An 18,058-nucleotide genomic window follows, 5' to 3' on the forward strand; every position below is an offset into this window, starting at 1 on the left:
ATTTTTTATTTTTTATTACTTGTATGTAATCAAGGGTAAAATGATTTTTACAAGAAGTTGTTAATTACAGTTGATGTACGTCAAAAGAAGAGTGCGCAAAGGTAAGTCTCAAAGTATTAAATTCAGAGATGTTCTCAAAATTGAACAGAGAGGCAATCCTCTCTCATTAGAAAAAATGTCCATTGAACATCCAAGACCGGCCGGTCGCTTTAAGTTACGCCGCCGAGTTTGATGAAGGCTGCTTCCAATATTTTAGCCGTGACTACCGCCCATCGGGACTTTTCGCCAGATATCAAACGGCACCACCACGTGTGCTCATCGATCAGGACCGAGTCAAGCCAAAGCGGAGTCAAAAATGGGGCGCGAATTTCCTTCAAAGCCGGGCAGTTTAGGAGAAGATGGCGGATGTTCTCCACAGAATCAGGGTCTTCACACAGTCTGCATGTAGTTGAACTGGCCAGCCGTCTTCTCCCTAAGATTTCTCGAGTATGGAGCAGGTTTAAACGTGCCCTTAAAAATGTTGAGCGCAGTTTTTTGTCTGGGAATCTCAGACAGTACGCCATAGGAAGTTTCAATTTATTGTAGGTTGGTGGAAGGTGGTTTAAGCACTTGATGGAGGCTGCTTTGTCAATGGTGGTGATCCAATCCTGCAATTTTAGTTTTTCACTTACTCTTTGCGGGTTCATTATCAAGTCATTGAGTGAACAATGCAGGTCTTCCAGTTTGGTTTTTTGAAGGTGAACCCATTTTTGGACCGTCTTGGTGTTAGTTGATTCCAATTCCTGCCCAATAATTTTAAAGTTTGGCAAGCTGTCTTTAATTAAGGTTTTCCTGAATAGGGCGAGTGCGGCCCCACTGACGGTGGCGCTTAGCGACAGAAGGCCCAACTCTCGTCTGATCGCTTCAATAGGAATAGCATTCGGAAGGCCTAAAAGAGACTTCCATATAAAGGCCTCTAGTTTTTGCCATATTTGGGGAGGTACGGTGAACATGGCATCCATGCCGTAGGTCAGTGTGGGCACCATTTTTCCCTTGTAGAAATGAATGGCCGGCATTAATGAGAATTTGCCAAACTTCCTATCAAATGCTCGTAGTTGGGAAGTCAGTTGTTTAGTTTTAGCCCAGAGATGTTGCTGCATTTTGAGTTCATGGGACGACCCATCTATGAACACACCTAGATATTTAAATTGTTGGACCACTTCGATTCTAGTTTCGCACACTGACCAAGACCGGGTGGTTTTCGGAGGGTGGCGAGGAGAGAACCGGACCATAATTTTGGTTTTAGTCTGATCTATTTGGAGATTGTTGGTGGTCATGTAGGTTGCCAAATTGTCCAACTGCCTTTGGAGGCCGATCAGAGTTTGATCGAACAGGATCATATCGTCGGCGTATAAGAGGCGGGACAAGGAGGAATTGCCAAACTTCGGAGGGAAGCTGCGCACCAGAGCTTCCGAATCTTTGTAGTCCCCCAAAAAAGCCACGAAGAGTGCCGGAGCCAGGGGACACCCTTGTTTAATACCTCTATGCGCTTGGATATTTCTGGACAGAGCCCCCTGTTTATTCAGTCGGACGTTAAGTGAGGTATTGGTATGCAGGGCTATTATTGGCTGTAGTACAGCGGATGGACACTTCCAGTTTTCCAGCTTTCTCCACAATCTTGGTCGATCCACTTTGTCGAAAGCCTGAGAAAGGTCGAAGAAAGCCGCGTACACCGTAGGGGCACCCTGCTTTATTTTAGCTTTTAGGATTGTGAGTATGAGAATATTCAAAGCGGTGCTGCCATTTTTCTTGAAGCCTAGTTGGTAGGGATTACTGCAGGGGGCTTCTTTCTCCCAGCGGTGGCAGTGATCTAAAAGAAGAGTGGCAAACAGTTTGCCCATAATGTCCAGTAGGGCGATCGGGCGATAATTTTCCGGGGCTTCTCTGCTTCCATGTTTGAAAATTGGTATGATGGTTGCTTTGCACCACGATGATGGGATCTGTCTGGTAGTTCTGCAGTGGTCAAACAGAATGCTCATGAAGGCAGCCCATTCATCACGGCGCTTCTTTAGATCTATATTCGACAAGCCATCCGGGCCTGGGGCTCTTGATGATTTTAACTTTTGGATGGCTATGCTTATGTCTGATATTGGAGAGAGATCGATCCAAGGCGCTGCGTAGGAATCAAGGGACGAGATCGTATCCTGGGTCGGGCTAGCAAACAGGTCGGTGAAAAACGTGACCCAGACTTGTTCCGGAACTGAGTTGCTCATGTTATAAGTTGTGGATCCTTGCGAAGCATTTACCAAGGACCAAAAATCAGCCGTTTTTTTTGCAGTTAGGACTTTCATCATTGATTCAGCGTCTTGTTGGTATAAAACAGCTCGACGTGCTCTGATCCATGATTTGTAGGCTTTTTTTTCCGTTCTCCAGCGATCCCATGCCGCGGCGGTGCTATCAGCCTTGGCACATCTTCTGAGAGTTCTCAAGACGTTTTTCTTCCCAGCTGTTTCCTTGTCGTACTGGTGGTTGCATGATTTGGGGATAGGTGAGCCCGCTGCCGAATGATGCCTATATTTTAGGAGCATGGGGAGGTAGTCCGGCCTGGTCGGTGGAACAAGAGGTTGATCAGTCCCAAATTCCACCACGTACTGATCGGTAATAGATCTAATATTGGCCAAAGTCAGTCGAAGGCGCGATTGTTGGGGATTTGTTTCGACCGATGGTAAATAATAAGTTGAATTCCTCGCAGAAGAGCTCCAGGAAGTAGTGAGCATATTGTGGTCGCTGGAAGCCGTTTTGACCACTTGGAAGTCTTGAATTGCTGCACACAGAGCTTGTGACGCAAAAATATAGTCCAAAGTAGCTGTCGACCGGCCCCTCTCCCAGGTCGGGAGATGGGACTGCCCTTCACGGATCCAGGCAACGTTGTGTAGATTCCTGGATGCCATGAGGGTCATCCATGCTTGTCCTCTATGCTCTGCTTCTGTTACCTCGGTTGAATTTTTAGAGACTATCTTCTGCTGGACACACTTCGCGTTGAGATCACCACATACGAGTACGAAGGGAGTGTTCCATTCGATAAGGATCTCGTCAATGACCTCCGCCATGGTTTGACAAAAGAGTGGCGTTGTAGTTCTTTGCGGGTTCCAGTATGTAGTGATCAAAGCGAGTGGCAGAGCTGAGGATTGCATTGACCGTCGATTTAAAGGTTCAGAAGCGGGGTTCCATTCAATTAGAACCGCCAGTACCCCATATGATCTGGCTGTGGTCCTGATCAGTTTTAGATTTTGATCTGACCGTACTCCGATGAGAAGGCCTGCTGAGGGACGGCCTAACAGCCCTTTTACAGCTGGCGAGATCACGATGTCATACCCATCCATTGAGGGTGTATCCTGGAGCCATGTTTCTTGCAAACAGAAAATATCAAAATGACCCAGGTCGAGAGTGTTGGGGTCAGTCAGATGAGCATGACCTCTGGTATTCCAGGAGGCCAACGACAAGGGTTTTTGACACAGTTGGATGTCGGCTTCTTTTGGTAATTGCTATTTAAGGCGGTGTGAAGATAGAGCCCTCTTTATCCAGTCCCAAGGGCCGGTTTGAGGAGCGGATTTTTTGAGAACTGGCGACGGTGGTAATTTGAATTGCACACCAGATCTGTGAGTTGCGTGGTCTCTTCGTGGGGATTGGTCTCTCCAGCTTAGCTTTCTTTGAGCCGCGCGGGATCGCTGGTTTGGGGAGTACCGCGGGCGGTGCCTGGCTAGTTCTTGCGTGTCTTTAGACCACTGGTAGGTTTGCAATACTACTCGAGGTGGGTCAGGAGAGCTCCCGGCGGAGCTTATGGGACGTTCAGGTGAATCTTGCCGCAGCTTCCCGGTTCTCGATGGATAGGAAAAGTGTGCCTTCAGTATGTCTCTTCGATTGGTTTGACGTTGGGAAGGACTGTGGACACCAGTTCTTCCTTTCTTAGATTGTCGTTCCTGGGTACTGTTCTTAAGGTTCAAAGTCTTTATTTCAGACAGCAGCAGGCCTTGCGTTTTAAGTTCGTCGCTGGCTAGGCGGCATATGTCTTGAATTGCAGAAGAATAAATGTGCAGGTATGCTTTGGCTTTATTGTCTCTATGATAAGGCTCAACCCTTTTAAAGTCTTCAAAAAAAAAAAAAAATCGAAAGTATTCATTCTGGAAAAAAGAAGAACACAGAAAAGTAAAAGTTTTGTTTGGCTTCTAAATAATCATCGTTTGCACCCAGTCTCCACAATCAAGTATCTGGGCACTACAATCAGTGCAAATGCAAATGAAGTTCCATGGAAAGAACATTTGGTCAGAAAGGTCACTCAACTATCAGCACAAGCCAAACTCATAGGGTATAAATATGGAAAGGTTTCACTTCTTCCAACTGTACGTTTCTACAATCAGAAAGTCGTCTCCACTCTGAAATATTGAGCAGATGCTTGCCTTAGTCTTCCTTGGGACACATGGGATCGACTGGAAGGAACATTTTGGCAGTTGGTCGTGCATCTGCCGAACGCAATTCCAATACCTGTCATCCGCCACGAGATCGGCCTCCTTTACCTGTATGCAAGAGTTAAATGGAACACGTTACAATTCTTCAATACAATCGGAATTCCCTGTCCTCTGCAATTCTCTATTCTGATCTGAATCTGGAAGTTACACAGATTGGTCTCTAGAGACGTGGTCGAAAAAATGACTTGAAATTCTAATTGATCTCGGAACAACAAAAGAGACCTTGGCAAACAACCCATACTACGTAAAGAAAATTGTGTAGTCTCAGGACTGGCAGGAGACCGAAACAAAGAGAGCCCTCTCGAAGACCCACACGCTCACGAAGATCTTGCTGGGTTCTTATAACAATACTCCAGCCTACTTGACGAAGTTTCCAAGCCTCAAACATCGGCAACTGTTCATGAAATTCCGGTTGAACATCCTTCATTACTCCTACATCCCGTCCCCTTTCCTCCATACTTATGCGACATCTCTCCGTCCTGTGGGACGGGACCGGAGCACTTTGTAAAAAGCATCCAAATTTTTGTCAAAAATGTGTCCCTCCTCTCTTTCCTGTGCGGGGCCCGGCACGCGGCCATAACCCTGCCCACCTTGGCTCTGCCCCACGCATCGCCCATCAGTCCTTTTCTCTGCACGATCGGGGCCGGACGCACTTGCATCCTCTGAAGTTTTTCTTCCGTTTTTCCCTCTCTGGCTCGCACTAGCGTTCGTTTACTAGTTTGTCTATGTCTTTTAAACTAGATTTTCCAGACTGTTCATCGTGTCACCGTCGCTTCGCGAGGGCGGATCCCCATCCTCTTTGTTTAGATTGTTTGGGTCCGGAACACCGTTGGGACTCCTGTTTTTACTGTGACTCCCTTTCGGTCCGGGCTCTTCAACGTCGGTTGGAGCGGTGGGAGGAGGTGTTCGGTCGGACTCCTCCTTCGCATTTTCAGGCGTTCATCGACTAGAAGAAAAAACGCCCGGTAAGTTCTTTCATTTTCAGAGCACCCCGGCCGGGGGATACCTTCCCGGGTTCCTCTCCAGCCGGGAGGGGCGTCGATCGCTCTGTTACCGGGGTTCGCCCTGAGGTGCCTGTCAGGCCTAATAATTCTACCAGAGTTTTCTCCGAGGGTCTCCGTAAGGGGCCTGTGTTCACCGGAGTACACTCGTGGCCTCGTGCGTATTGGCTCTTCTTCTTGCTAGTCTCAAGATGAGGCGGACTCAAATGGCTCTTCGGAGTTCTTGGCGTCAGGCTGTGGATCCGGACTCCAAGGTGATAATGATTACGGATTCCATGAGAGTGGACCTGGAGTGGTGGTCGTCTCTCATCAACCTGTCGGTGGGTGCAGGGTTTCAGGACCCAGCCCCTGTGGTGACTGTCACGACGGACTCCTCCCTTCTAGGGTGGGGTGCGACGTTGGATCTTCTTCAGGTCTCGGATCTCTGGTCGCGTCAGGGCAAGCTCATCCACATAAATCATCTGGAGCTGCTGGCGATCTTCCGAGCGCTCAAGGCGTTCAGACCGATCATTGCCAACAAGGTGGTCCGTATCCGCATGGACAATGGGGTGTCGTGTCGAGTCTCCCCCCCCCTCGTGGACCTGTCCATCCAGATTTGGGAGTGGGCTGTTCTTCATGGTGTCTGGCTGCTTGCAGTACACATCCCCGGCCAGCTGAATGTCACAGCAGATGCCCTCAGCCAGCGGACAATGGTCAGCTACAAGTGGGAATTGAAGGCAGAGGTCCTCTCATGGATTTTCCTGTGTTGAGGCACACCGGAAGTGGACCTCTTCGCTACAACGGCAAACAAGAAGCTTCCTCCACTGTCCTTTGTATCCTTCTTAGCAGAATCAGGCGTCCACGTTATGTCATGCAGAACTTATCTTTCAGCGGTTTCCGCTTACCTTTCTACGGACCAATGCTCTTACTCTATGTGTAACCCAGTGGTTAAGAGGCATTTTGCAGGCTTGACGCGCCTTATCCTCCAATTCGTAGTCCGCACCCGACGTCGGATCTAAATGTGGTCCTGAAGGCGCTGTGCCATAAACCTTTCGAACCGATGGCCAGGGTGGACCTCAAGCACCTGTCATGGAAGGTGTCTTTTTTGGTCGCTGTTACTTCCGCGGGTGTGTGAGCTCCAGGCTTTGTCGGTGGAGCATCTCTTCTTGGTCTTTCACAAGGATAAGGTGGTCCTACGGACAAATCCTGCTTTCCTGCCGAAGGTTGTGTCTGAGTTCCATCTGAACCAGTCGATCTACTTGCCCGTCTTTTTTCCGAATCCTGCCTCAGAGGCAGAAAGGGTTCTGCATTGTCTCGATGTTAGAAGGGCTCTTAAGTTCTATCTGGACAGAACATCTGAGCTTAGGAGTTCTTCTCAACTGTTTGTGACCTTTGGTAACCCGCAAGGTAAGCAGGCGTCTAAGGCGACTATTTCTCAGTGGATTGCCGCCTGCATTACGGAGTCTTACACCGTCCAAGGGCTGAAGCCTCCTGAAGGTATTCATGCACACCTGGTGCGGGGCAAGGCAGCCGCGCTTGTCTTTCAGAAATATGTCCCCTGGGAGACCATCGGGAAGGCGGCTACTTGGGCCTCCCCATCTGCTTTTTGTAAGCATTATTGTCTAGACATGAGCTCAAGATCTGATGCTCAGTTTGGTCAGGCTGTGCTGAAGAACCTTTTTCAATAAGGGGTTTTTCCATCCACCCATAGTTCCTGTAAGGAGTTCTTGGGAATATCCCACAAGTATGGAGGAAAGGGGACAGGACGTAGGAGTATAACCAGGTTACTCACCGTAGTGACCACCTTACTCCTAGTCCATAGACCCCTTTCCTCCATACACCCACCCGCCGTCCCCTATAATAAGGTTCTTCTGTTATTGCTAAGAGGTCTTGGACCTGGCGATAGAAAAGGACTGATGGGCGATGTGCGGGGCGGAGCTGAGATGGGCGGGGTTGCGGCCGCTGCAGGGTCCCGCGCAAGAAAGAGAGGAAGGACACATTTTTGCAGAATTTTTGGATGCTTTTTACAGAGTGCTCTGGTCCCGTCCCACAGGACGGAGGAATGTCCCAAAAGTATGGAGTCAGGAAAAAACAGGATGGACTAGTGGACACAAAGAGAGAATGATGGGGGTACACAAAAAGTTTTCTTTTCCTTGGTTTTGATTTCCAAGCATGTTATTTTATTCAAAAAGCACATCTAAAACAATTATTAAACACAATTTTCATGAAACATTGGGGCTCATTCTTTTTCACTCATTCACAAACATACTTTCTTCACACAGACTTTCACAATTTTTCTCCAAAAAATGGTCATTTGTAATTCACGTTTTGACGTGAGAATCTGAAAAAGATACAACACAGACTTTTTTTGTTATCCTAAACCAACAGGGAGTTCTCTATATGAATTAAAAATGTGCTAAGAAAAAACAGATTTATGACTGTTTTGCCTTATATAGACCATTTTTTTGAGAAAAATTGTGAGAGTTTGTGTGAAGAAAATATGTTTGTGAATGAGTGAAAAAGAATGAGCCACAATGTTTTATGAAAATTGTGTTTAATAATTGTTTTAGATGTGCTTTTTGAATAAAATAACATGCTTGGAAATCAAAACCAAGGAAAAGAAAACTTTTTGTGTACCCCATCATTCTCTCTTTGTGTCCACTAGTCCATCCTTCTGTTTTTTCCTGATTTAATTACCTGTAGGACTAGGGACGTTAATACAGGCACCCCTTTTTTTTTTTTGCACCATAAGTATGGAGGAAAGGTGACTATGGACTAGGAGTAAGGTGGTCACTATGGTGAGTGACCTGGTTAATCTCACCTTCCTATTCCCACTGCAGCCTACGAACCGCTCCCACAGCCTCCCTGTTTTACACCATCCTTTTTCAGATCCGCCAGAGGACCAATCCAGTGGTGATAGTGCGCGGTTTAAGTAACCTTTAACGTTAACATTAACATCTGCCCGCCAATGCGTCTTCAACAAAGAGTGGACCTTCAAATGGATTGTGTCCTCCCACGTATTCCTTATCTTATGATATTTCCAATATCCAGCTTAGCTGCTTTGGAAAAATAGTTTTTTCAGCAGAGGGAGCTGTGCGTTGATGCGTGTTGACTTGATGTCACTCGGAGGCCTCTGTCTCGATGTCAACGTCACCAAAGGTATATATACCGCGCGCAGCATCCGGTGGCTTCAGTTCCATTTTTCTGCGCTGGATACGGTACACTTCGTTCCTCTATAAAAGAAATCTTCGAGAAATCTTCGAAAATGGCTTTGTCATCGGTGTCGTCTATTCCAAAGTCAGGTTTAAAAAAAATGCTGTGACTGAGGTTCGAAGATTTCTGTTACGGACCCCCACAGAATATGCTTGTGGTGTCTGGGATCCACTCATCCTTCATCGGGGTGTTAGGACTACCTGTCTATGACGTTGAATGGCCTAAGAGAGTGCAGAGGGAAACTTGCGGCAGGTAACCTAAGAGAGCGCAGAGGGAAACTTGTGGCAGGCAGGACCCATAAATCCTCATCGACTCCATTGAAAAGACAGACTTCGGACGAGTCGAGAACTGTTTCTCCTCGCCGTAAGAAAAGTAAGCAGTCCCGATCACGAAGTGGTTCCCACCATTCGTCATCGTCAAGACATGCGGAGAAACAGCGCCATAGGTCGCCTATTCGACGTCTTCAAGTTCCTCTCCGGAACGGGTCGCATGCACAACTAAAACAGCCTCACCAGCTGAGTCGGAAGAGTTTAGACTTAAAATGATGAAAGTGTTTGAGAATGCGGCCTTGACCCCCTTGAGTACTGTCAAAAGCCATGTTCAGGTCGAAAGACCCGATAAGCAGAAGACCAGTACGCCTTCAGGCCAGGCAAGCAAAACTCCTCGAGAGCGGTCTAAGGATCCCTCAAATCGGGGAAAAGTCCCTTCGAGGACTGAGTCATCAACACCATCGGCGCCAAGGGACTCTTCATCAACGCCATCGGCATCGAAAGATGCGTCATCGACGCCATCGGTGCTGAAAACCCATGAAAAGCCATTGACGCATCAGGCTTTGAGCTCCTCGATGCTACAGGCATCGAAGTCATCGACGCAGGCCTCGACGTCAGGGTTGACAGTGCTGTTGATACTCTTGTTCAGAGGAGAATTGCCTAGCATTTCGGTGCTGGACTGCCCATGGGCAGGACAAAGACTGATATGTTTGGGATATTTCTCCTCTGTGAAAGATAGAGACCTAAAGAATCTGGGTAATGTTATGTTATGTTATATATTTGTATAGCGCACAATAGCCCAGAGGCATCATGGCGCTGGTAGGGAAGCTGCGAGCTCAGGGAACACAATAAGGGCAGAAACGTTAGAACAGGGTGGTCTTCAGAGCTTTCCTGAAAGCCAGATGATTAGCCGAGGATTTAAGTGATAGTGGCAGAGTGTTCCAGAGCTTGGCTGCGGTAATAGAAAAGGCTCTGCCGCCATGTCTTTCCCGGTTGAACCTGGGGACCTTAAGAAGGTTGGTTGTAGAGGAGCGAAGGTCACGATCCGGGATATATCGGGAAAATTTAGCTTGAAGGAATTCTGCTCCTAAGCCATGAATTGCCCGGTGGACAATGCATAATGACTTAAACTTAACACGATGTGCCACCGGGAGCCAATGGAGACGGCGAAGTACCGGTGAGATGTGGGCGCCATAGGGGGACCCAGTGGCCAGTCTGGCTGCCAGATTTTGCATACGTTGGAGGCGTTGTAGCAAACCCGTCGGTTGGGATAAGTACAAGGAATTACAATAGTCCAACCGTGAGAGAACCCGGGGGGCGCATGGTTTCTGGGATCATAGGTAGCACCTTCTTTAGAACCCTGATCTGGTGGTGTGCGGACTGACAGACAGCCGAGACCTGATTTGACATAGAAAGGGAGGCAGAGAGGATAACCCCCAGATTCTTTACCTTGTTCACAGACAGGGTAGTGGACCCAACGATGTGGGCCAGAAAAAGGTGGTCCATAATGACGGGTTAGGAGGGGAGCCAACAAGCATTACTTCCGTTTTATCACCATTAAGTTTGAGCCAATTTTGGTCCATCCAAATACCGACTGACTTGAGGCAATCATGAAGACGGGCTGCGACCACAGATTGATCATGATCAAGCCGGATCAGGATCTGTGTGTCATCCGCATAGGAATAACAATTAAGTCCGTAAGAGCGGATAAGGCAGACCAGTGCCCAGATATAAATGTTGAACAAGATCGGAGAGAGAGAGGATCCCTGGGGAACACCACAGGTGAGGGCACAAGGGGCAGAAAGAAAGGGAGGCATGGCAAGAGTCTGGGTGCGATCAGAAAGAAAGGAAGTGAACCAGGCAAGAACAGAACCGGAGATCCCAATCTGTGCGAGACGTGATAGAAGGATGGAATGGTCCACCGTGTCGAATGCGGCACATAAATCCAGCAGGATTAGGGCCCCTACTCCGCCCACATCAACCAGTCTGGACATATCATCTTGTACGGAGACAAGTACACTTTCCGTCCCTCTACCAGGTCTGAAGCCTGCCTGTGCATGGTCAAAGATATTAGAAGATTCCAAGAAGGAAGACAGAAGCGGTGAAACCAGAGATGCCAAGAGTTTAGCCAGGAATGGAAGAAGAGAGATCGGACGGAAATTGGCAGGGACGGTGGGATCAAGAGAAGGCTTCTTGAGGAGGGGAATGACCCTGGCAGATTTCAATTCAGGGGGGACCAGTCCCGTTTGGCAGGAGTTGTTAATGGCCACAGTAATTTCAGCCAGAATGTCTGGGGCGATCGTTTTCATAATGATAGCAGGGATGGCGTCCTCAGGGGAAGAGGATTTAATCTTTGATATGGCTGCCATGACTTCTTCCTCACTAAACAGAGGGAAGGTCGACCAACTAGGAGACAAATCAGTAGGGGGGGAGGCACAAAGTCGATGGTGTCAGGGAGCCGTGTCGCCAGAGATTTAGCAATGTTAGATCTAATCACATCAATTTTGGTGGTGAAAAAGGATGCAAGGTCCTTTAAGGTAAGACTCTCGCAACCAGGACTAATATCTGGTAGAGAGACTCCCAGGGCCCCCCTTGTTTTTTGCATATTTAAGTAACTCTGGGGCTCACCCTAAGTTACTAGGGGAATCCAGACGTGGACCCCTTGCTCATTATTCTAGAGAGGCACAGCTCTACCCTACCGATGAGCTCCAACCAGACCGAAACACGTGTCTGGGGTTGCTGTTGGTACTCTTGTTCAGAGGAGAATTGCCTAGCATTTCGGTGCTGGACTGCCCCTGGGCAGGACAAAGACTGATATGTTTGGGATATTTCTCCTCTGTGAAAGATAGTTAGCTAAAGAATCTGGGTAAGGCTCTTGCAACCACGACTAATGTCTGGCAGAGAGACTTCCAGGACCCCCCTTGTTTTTTTTCATATTTAAGTAACTCTGGTTCTCACCCTAAATTACTGGGGGAATCCAGATGTGGACCCCTTGCTCACTATTCTTAGAGAGGCACAGCTTCACCCTACTGATGAGGTCTAACCAGACCGAAATACGTGTCTGGGGTTGCTGTTGGTACTCTTGTTCAGAGGAGAATTGCCTAGCATTTCAGTGCTGGACTGCCCAAGGGCAGGACAAAGACTGATATGTTTGGGATATTTCTCCTCTGTGAAAGATAGTGAGCTAAAGAATCTGGGTAAGGCTCTTGCAACCAGAACTAATGTCTGGCAGAGAGACTCTCATGGCCCCCCTGGTTTTTTGCATATTTAAGTAACTCTGGGTCTCACCCTAAGTTACTAGGGGAATCCAGGGGGCGTTGCTACAAGGCCATGGACTAGGTTGCAGATCCTGTGTGCTCCCGTGATCTGGCAAAGATCCTCACTAATATGAGATGAAATAGAAGCTGCTGCCTTGTAACTGCGGACTTATGAATACCAAGTGCATGTGCAAGGCGGAGATCGCTGAAATGAAATGCTTCCCCAAGATGGCATTCTACAGATGAAGATGAGAGCCTGATGCATGCAGGAAGCGAAGATGGTGCCAATGGCACTCATACACAAGTGAAATCCGACACGGAGCTGTAGCTGGGCTCCCACGAGGAAGCTGGCAGTGAGAGACATACCGGAGTAGACACGGCTGAGACCTACTAGCGCAACACTACAGCCGGGCACATTGTGGCAGCTGGTGTGAACGGGCCGCACAGAAGGGACGTGGATACATTGTTTCTGCTCGAGACACGCAAAGGCACAGAGGACCGTGCAGCCTGCGCAGAAGGAGGTGGTGCACAGGGGCGCTGACTGGAACTGGGGAGAGGAGCCGTGGCTCATACAGCGGTAAACGTTTGGAATGAAGCACCGTGGCTGCAGCCGGTGAGTTCCTGGGGGCACCGAACGTTTACACACATTGAAGCCCTGTGTCTGAATGACGGCGAAATAAAGATGGCGCTTGGCCAGTGTGAGACAAAGGATAGGGCGAAGGACTGAAGGTGGACTGAATACCCCGACGGGAATCAGCTGGAAACAAGCAGTGGTGCGCAGGTAGCCGGAATAAACAAGTGAACAGTTACCCTGGACGGGTTATGCATGCATAACATGCTGAGGGTGGTGCAGCAACCCACACATGTTTTGGCAACCCCAGGGCCCTGGGTGATTGAGGCGCAGTGTCAGCGCCCAGAATGAGAAAACCAGAGGTGGATGGGCCCCGGTGAAGCAGATTACAGTGTGGGGACACGAAGGAACTCTCAAGCACTACTATTGGAGCTTGGAGAACTGAGACGGTCCGGATTCGTGAACCTGACGGAACAGATGGTGACGCATTGCGCTGTACAGGATACACAGTGGCACATAGAGCAGCGAGGCCTGTGGGGGAAGTAAGGGAGGAGCTGAGTGCCAGAGAGAGCTGAGCAGCTACACAATGCAAATCCAGGATAGTAGACAAGGCTCGGCCCATCAGCCTGAATAGATTGTACCTATTAGTAAATACAGGACAGCGACAGGGACACTAAGCAAGCTGAGAGGCGCCCCAGCCCTGCATGTTCTGCTGTAGTGAACCGGTGTATGGGTGAGGTGGATCCTACCTGTTCTGGGCCTGCCCTCTGAGGGAGAGAAGCAGGTGAGACAGTGTGCCATTGGGAACCCCGCTCACCCACTGTGTGTAGCTGATACCCAGGGTAGAATTGGGTGCAGTGCTTGTAGCCATAGACCTCAAGCGGTGGACAGGCTGATCCTGTGTCGAAGGGGACAATGGCGCTCAAGGGTGGCAAGACTTAAGGTAAACAGACAACCATGGACATTTTTGCTAAACCACCACAATCCCCAACCATGCCCGCACAGGCCAAGGCGAAGGTGCAATAGTCTGGGAACCAGCAGGGTGGCTCAGGAACTGGTGCCATCGCAAAAGAGAGAAACAATTAACACTGGCAAGGAGAAGTACCCCCGAGAAAGGAGGTAATACACTTGTTGAACCCAGACCCAGGAATAACAGCCATGAACAGAAACTATAACCGGGAGGCAAAAAGAGAAGAGCGCTTACACCATTGATGTATACATAGCCACCTAACACTGAAAAGGCACTAATAACTGGGGAGGCACTCTGGCCCAGGCTGGCGCAACTGGGTGCCCCCAAAACAAAACCACGTGCTAACGAGCTGGCGCACGTCTGCACAACGGAAAACTCAGACCCCTACAACCCGAGGTGAGGACACCCAGAGATACCGAGATGGCATCCAAACTGCCTAAAACGAAAGGGAAACAACCCACCATGGAGTATTATACTAAAACACCACAATTAACGGAAGGAGCCAGAAGCAAAGAGACAAACTCGCAGGCAGACACAGTACCAGTGCACAGTGATCAGCAGATCTTGGAGGTGATAGCAGACCTAAAGGTTGCATGGGAAACCAAACTAGAAGCAGCAATGACTAACCTTAACGTCCCTCGAATTCAAGATCGATGCAGTACAAGTGGACGTTAACCTACTGCGACAAGATGTAAGAGTAATAGCGGAACACACAGGCGAGCTGGAGAAAGAAGTCAAATCGAATACAACCGCCTGCACGGGTAATGCTTCTGAGATCCAGAAAACAGAGTTGAGGAGGCCGAAGGACGGGCCCGTAAGAACAACATACGCATAGTAGGGCTCCCAGAAGGTGAAGGGGGATCAAACCCCACAGACTATATTGAAACCATGCTGCTGCAAGAAATTGAAGGAGGGGCACTCACCCAAGGATTTGCGGTGGAGAGAGCACACCGGGCACTAACAAGGAAACCGGCGCCAGGAGCCCCCCTGAGGCTGATCATCGCCAAGATATTAAACTATCGAGACGGGGAAAAAATCCTGGAATACTTCCGAAAAGGGGGCACAAAACAGAGAGCATCTGCGTCAATAACAGCATATCCGGACTACACTCTCCAGGTGCAGAGACGCCGACTAAACTTCGGAGCAGTTAAGAGAAGATTACGCGAAGCAGGCTACAAATACATGCTGATGTACCCGGCGAACCTAAAAATGTATTTCATAAAAACAGGCATTGTTCTTTGAGACTCCGGAAGAAGCTATGAATTGGTTGGATGCACAGAATGACCCATCGGGGACGAACGACCAGCAGGATGGCGGAATGGACACGATCAGCAGGATGGCAGAATGGACAAGGAAAGCTGCGATCACGAAGACTGAGGTGCTGTATAAACAATGACAGTGGGACTTGAATATAGACCCGCAAATGGCAGCGAGTAGAAGGGCAGTGTACACGGGCGGGTAGGGCACAAAGTAGTATAAATGCGGAGTCACCGAGGATCCAACTCGCACCCCATTAGATAGACTAGTTGGGTTGCCAGTAGTACAGCAACCCCGTGCTGTGTTCCTAGCACCTGCGTAACCAGGGTAGGACTAAATGCGGGATAGCTTGAGATCCTGGGATGGAGCTGGGCAACAGTTGGGGTTGGGGAAGGTGGGGGGCGGGAAGGGAGTTTGGGAGTTTGCAGTGGAGTTTGCTAGGGAGTTTGCTAGGGGCTTATATCCACGCACTGCTGCACGTTAGTCAGAAGACAAGAGAGGACAGAAGCGGGACGGGATATGGATGAGGGATGGGAGACCTTAAGATAGCAACCTGGAATGTTTCAATAGCTATTTGAAAAGAAACAAGATCATGATGTATGGGAGGAGGCAGAAAATAGACATAGCCTTACTACAGGAAACCCACCTCACAAAATAAAACAAGAGGTGATAAGGAGAAAATGGAAGGGGACCACTATTGGTGCAACGTATTTGGCATATGCCAGGGGGGTAATCACTTGGATCGCGCCACATGTACCCTTTCAGTTATTGCAGTCTACAGTGGAGTCGGATGGGAGAGTGGTGGCGATACGGGGAATGTTGGAAAACAGAGAGCTGTGTATCATTAACACATATGCCCCGAATCAGGATACAGTGGCCTACTTTAAGGCCCTGTATGGCAAAGTCAGCCCGTACCTGGTGGGCGCGATCATATGGGGAGGAGACTTTAATTGCACGCTGGACCCCAGGGTGGACAGATCAGACAAGAAACTAGACAAGCCTACCCCCGCAACCAAAACCCTGAAGACCCTGCTAGGCGACTTCCAGCTGGGAGATATATGGAGACTGCACCACCTACATGATAGACACTATTCACATTACTCAGCCCCACAATATCTGTACACACGATTAGATTATATGTTCGCCAACCCGGAACTCACCGGGGAGATGGTGAGGTCGGAATACAAAGCAAGGGTCCTATAGCACTACTCACCCTTGATCTTAATGTGGCAACATCAGCCCCCCAGAGCCAAGAACCCCACATGGCGGCTCATAGCCGAAGCACTGAAAGATATAAGGGGTCATTACAAGGTAGGAGGTAACCATGCCGAACGGGCCCGTTTATAACGGGCCCGTTGTTAGCACCCTGGTCTGCTTGCGGAACCCGCTAAGGGCGCCTGGTAAAACCAGGCGTCCTTAGCGGGTTCCCGCGAGCAGACTCGTAATGAGGCGGTAAGGGGTTGACGGCTCCGGCACCATTACCGGCGCTGTTAACCCCTTACCGCCTCACTTGTAATGACCCCCATAGAGTTCAGGGAGCACCTGAGGGAGGAAATTTTAGAATATTTTGAAAATAACACTGGAAGCGTTGCATCTGAAAGCACCCTGTGGGTGGCCTTTAAGGTGGTGGTGAGGGGTGCAGCTATATCAAAATCCAAAGGGCTCCAAGGGGACATAATAAAAGGGTTGCAAGAAACAGAAAGAAAACTAGAAGCAATCATGGATAAAGGGGGTCATTACGACCTTGGAGGTAACCATGCCGCAATTTGCGGCATGGTTACCCCCTTACCGGGTCCGGGTTCCTCGAATGAGGAATTACCGGGCCATTCCAACCTTGGAGGACCCGGTAATTCCTCATTCGAGTAACCCGGAGCCGGTACATCCCCATTCCCATTCGAGCCCCCATAGGGCTCAATGGCAATGGGGAGGGAGCTAACAACGGGCCCGCTAATAACGGGCCCGTTGTTAGCTCCCTGGTCTGCTAGCGGGACCCGCTAAGGGCATCTGATTTTACCAGGCGCCCTTTGCGGGTCTGCAAGCAGACTCGTAATGGGGCGGTAAGGGGTTGACGGCTCTGGCACCATTACCTGCGCCGTTAACCCCTTACCGCCAAGGTCGTAATGACCCCCAATGCAACATAAACTATAAGAAATACATAGAAAGGCAACATGCAGGTGGAGAAAAGCCGGGGAGGCTGTTGGCATGGCTATACAAACACGACATGCCTAGACCAGCGATAAGAGAGCTAAGGGGAGAGAATAGCCAAATATTGGATACCCAAGAGAGCGTAAACGGGGATTTCTTAAATTCTACCAACACCGATAGGAGAAACTGGAGGGGCGGAGGAGAATGAGATGAGAGAGATATTAGAGGACATCGGGTTACCTAAATTGAGTGTAGAAGAGAAAGAGAACCTAGACGCCCCTATTACATTAGAGGAGTTAGAAATAGTGGTCAGACAATTACCCACTAGCAAAGCCCCAGGGGCGGACGGGTTCCCTAGTCAGTTTTATAAAACATACAGGCCGGAGGTGCTCCCCCCATTATTGGCGATGTTAAATGATGCCTTCGAGACAGGGAGACTACCAGAATCCCTGAGAGAGGCAATAATTATCCTGCTTCTCAAACCAAATAAGCCAAGCACAGATTGTGGGTCGTATAGACCGCTATCGATGCTAAACCAGGATAGTAAAATACTCACGGCGGTGCTGGCAAACAGACTTTGACTGGTCATAAGCAAACTCATACATCATGATCAGACTGGATATGTTCCGTGCAGAAATATAGCCGATAACCATAGAAGGCTCCACCGCGTCATGGAACAGACAGAAGGAGACGCAAACAAAGTAGCAATTGCCTCACTAGACGAAGTGAAAGCCTTTGATTCTGTAAGGTGGTCCTGGCTGATGGCGGCCCTGAAGGAATATGGAATGGGGCCTAGGTACTTGAGGTGGGTGAAACTGTTGTATAGCTCGCCACTTGCCAGAGGCAAAATGGGAGCGATCATCTCGGACAAATGGCAGCTCAGTAGGGGTA

At 49.0% G+C, this 18,058-nt stretch overlaps 1 protein-coding gene across 1 annotated transcript in view; it reads left to right on the forward strand.

Moving 5' to 3' along the window:
• The window catches only part of LOC138526369 (dickkopf-related protein 3-like), a 1,508,461-nt gene that overhangs the window by 631,284 nt on the left and 859,119 nt on the right, over positions 1-18,058 (forward strand). The window lies entirely within an intron of this gene.

Source organism: Ambystoma mexicanum, chromosome 1q (genome assembly GCF_040938575.1).
Source record: "Ambystoma mexicanum isolate Mex_15411 chromosome 1q, UKY_AmexF1_1, whole genome shotgun sequence".
NCBI lineage: Eukaryota > Metazoa > Chordata > Amphibia > Caudata > Ambystomatidae > Ambystoma > Ambystoma mexicanum.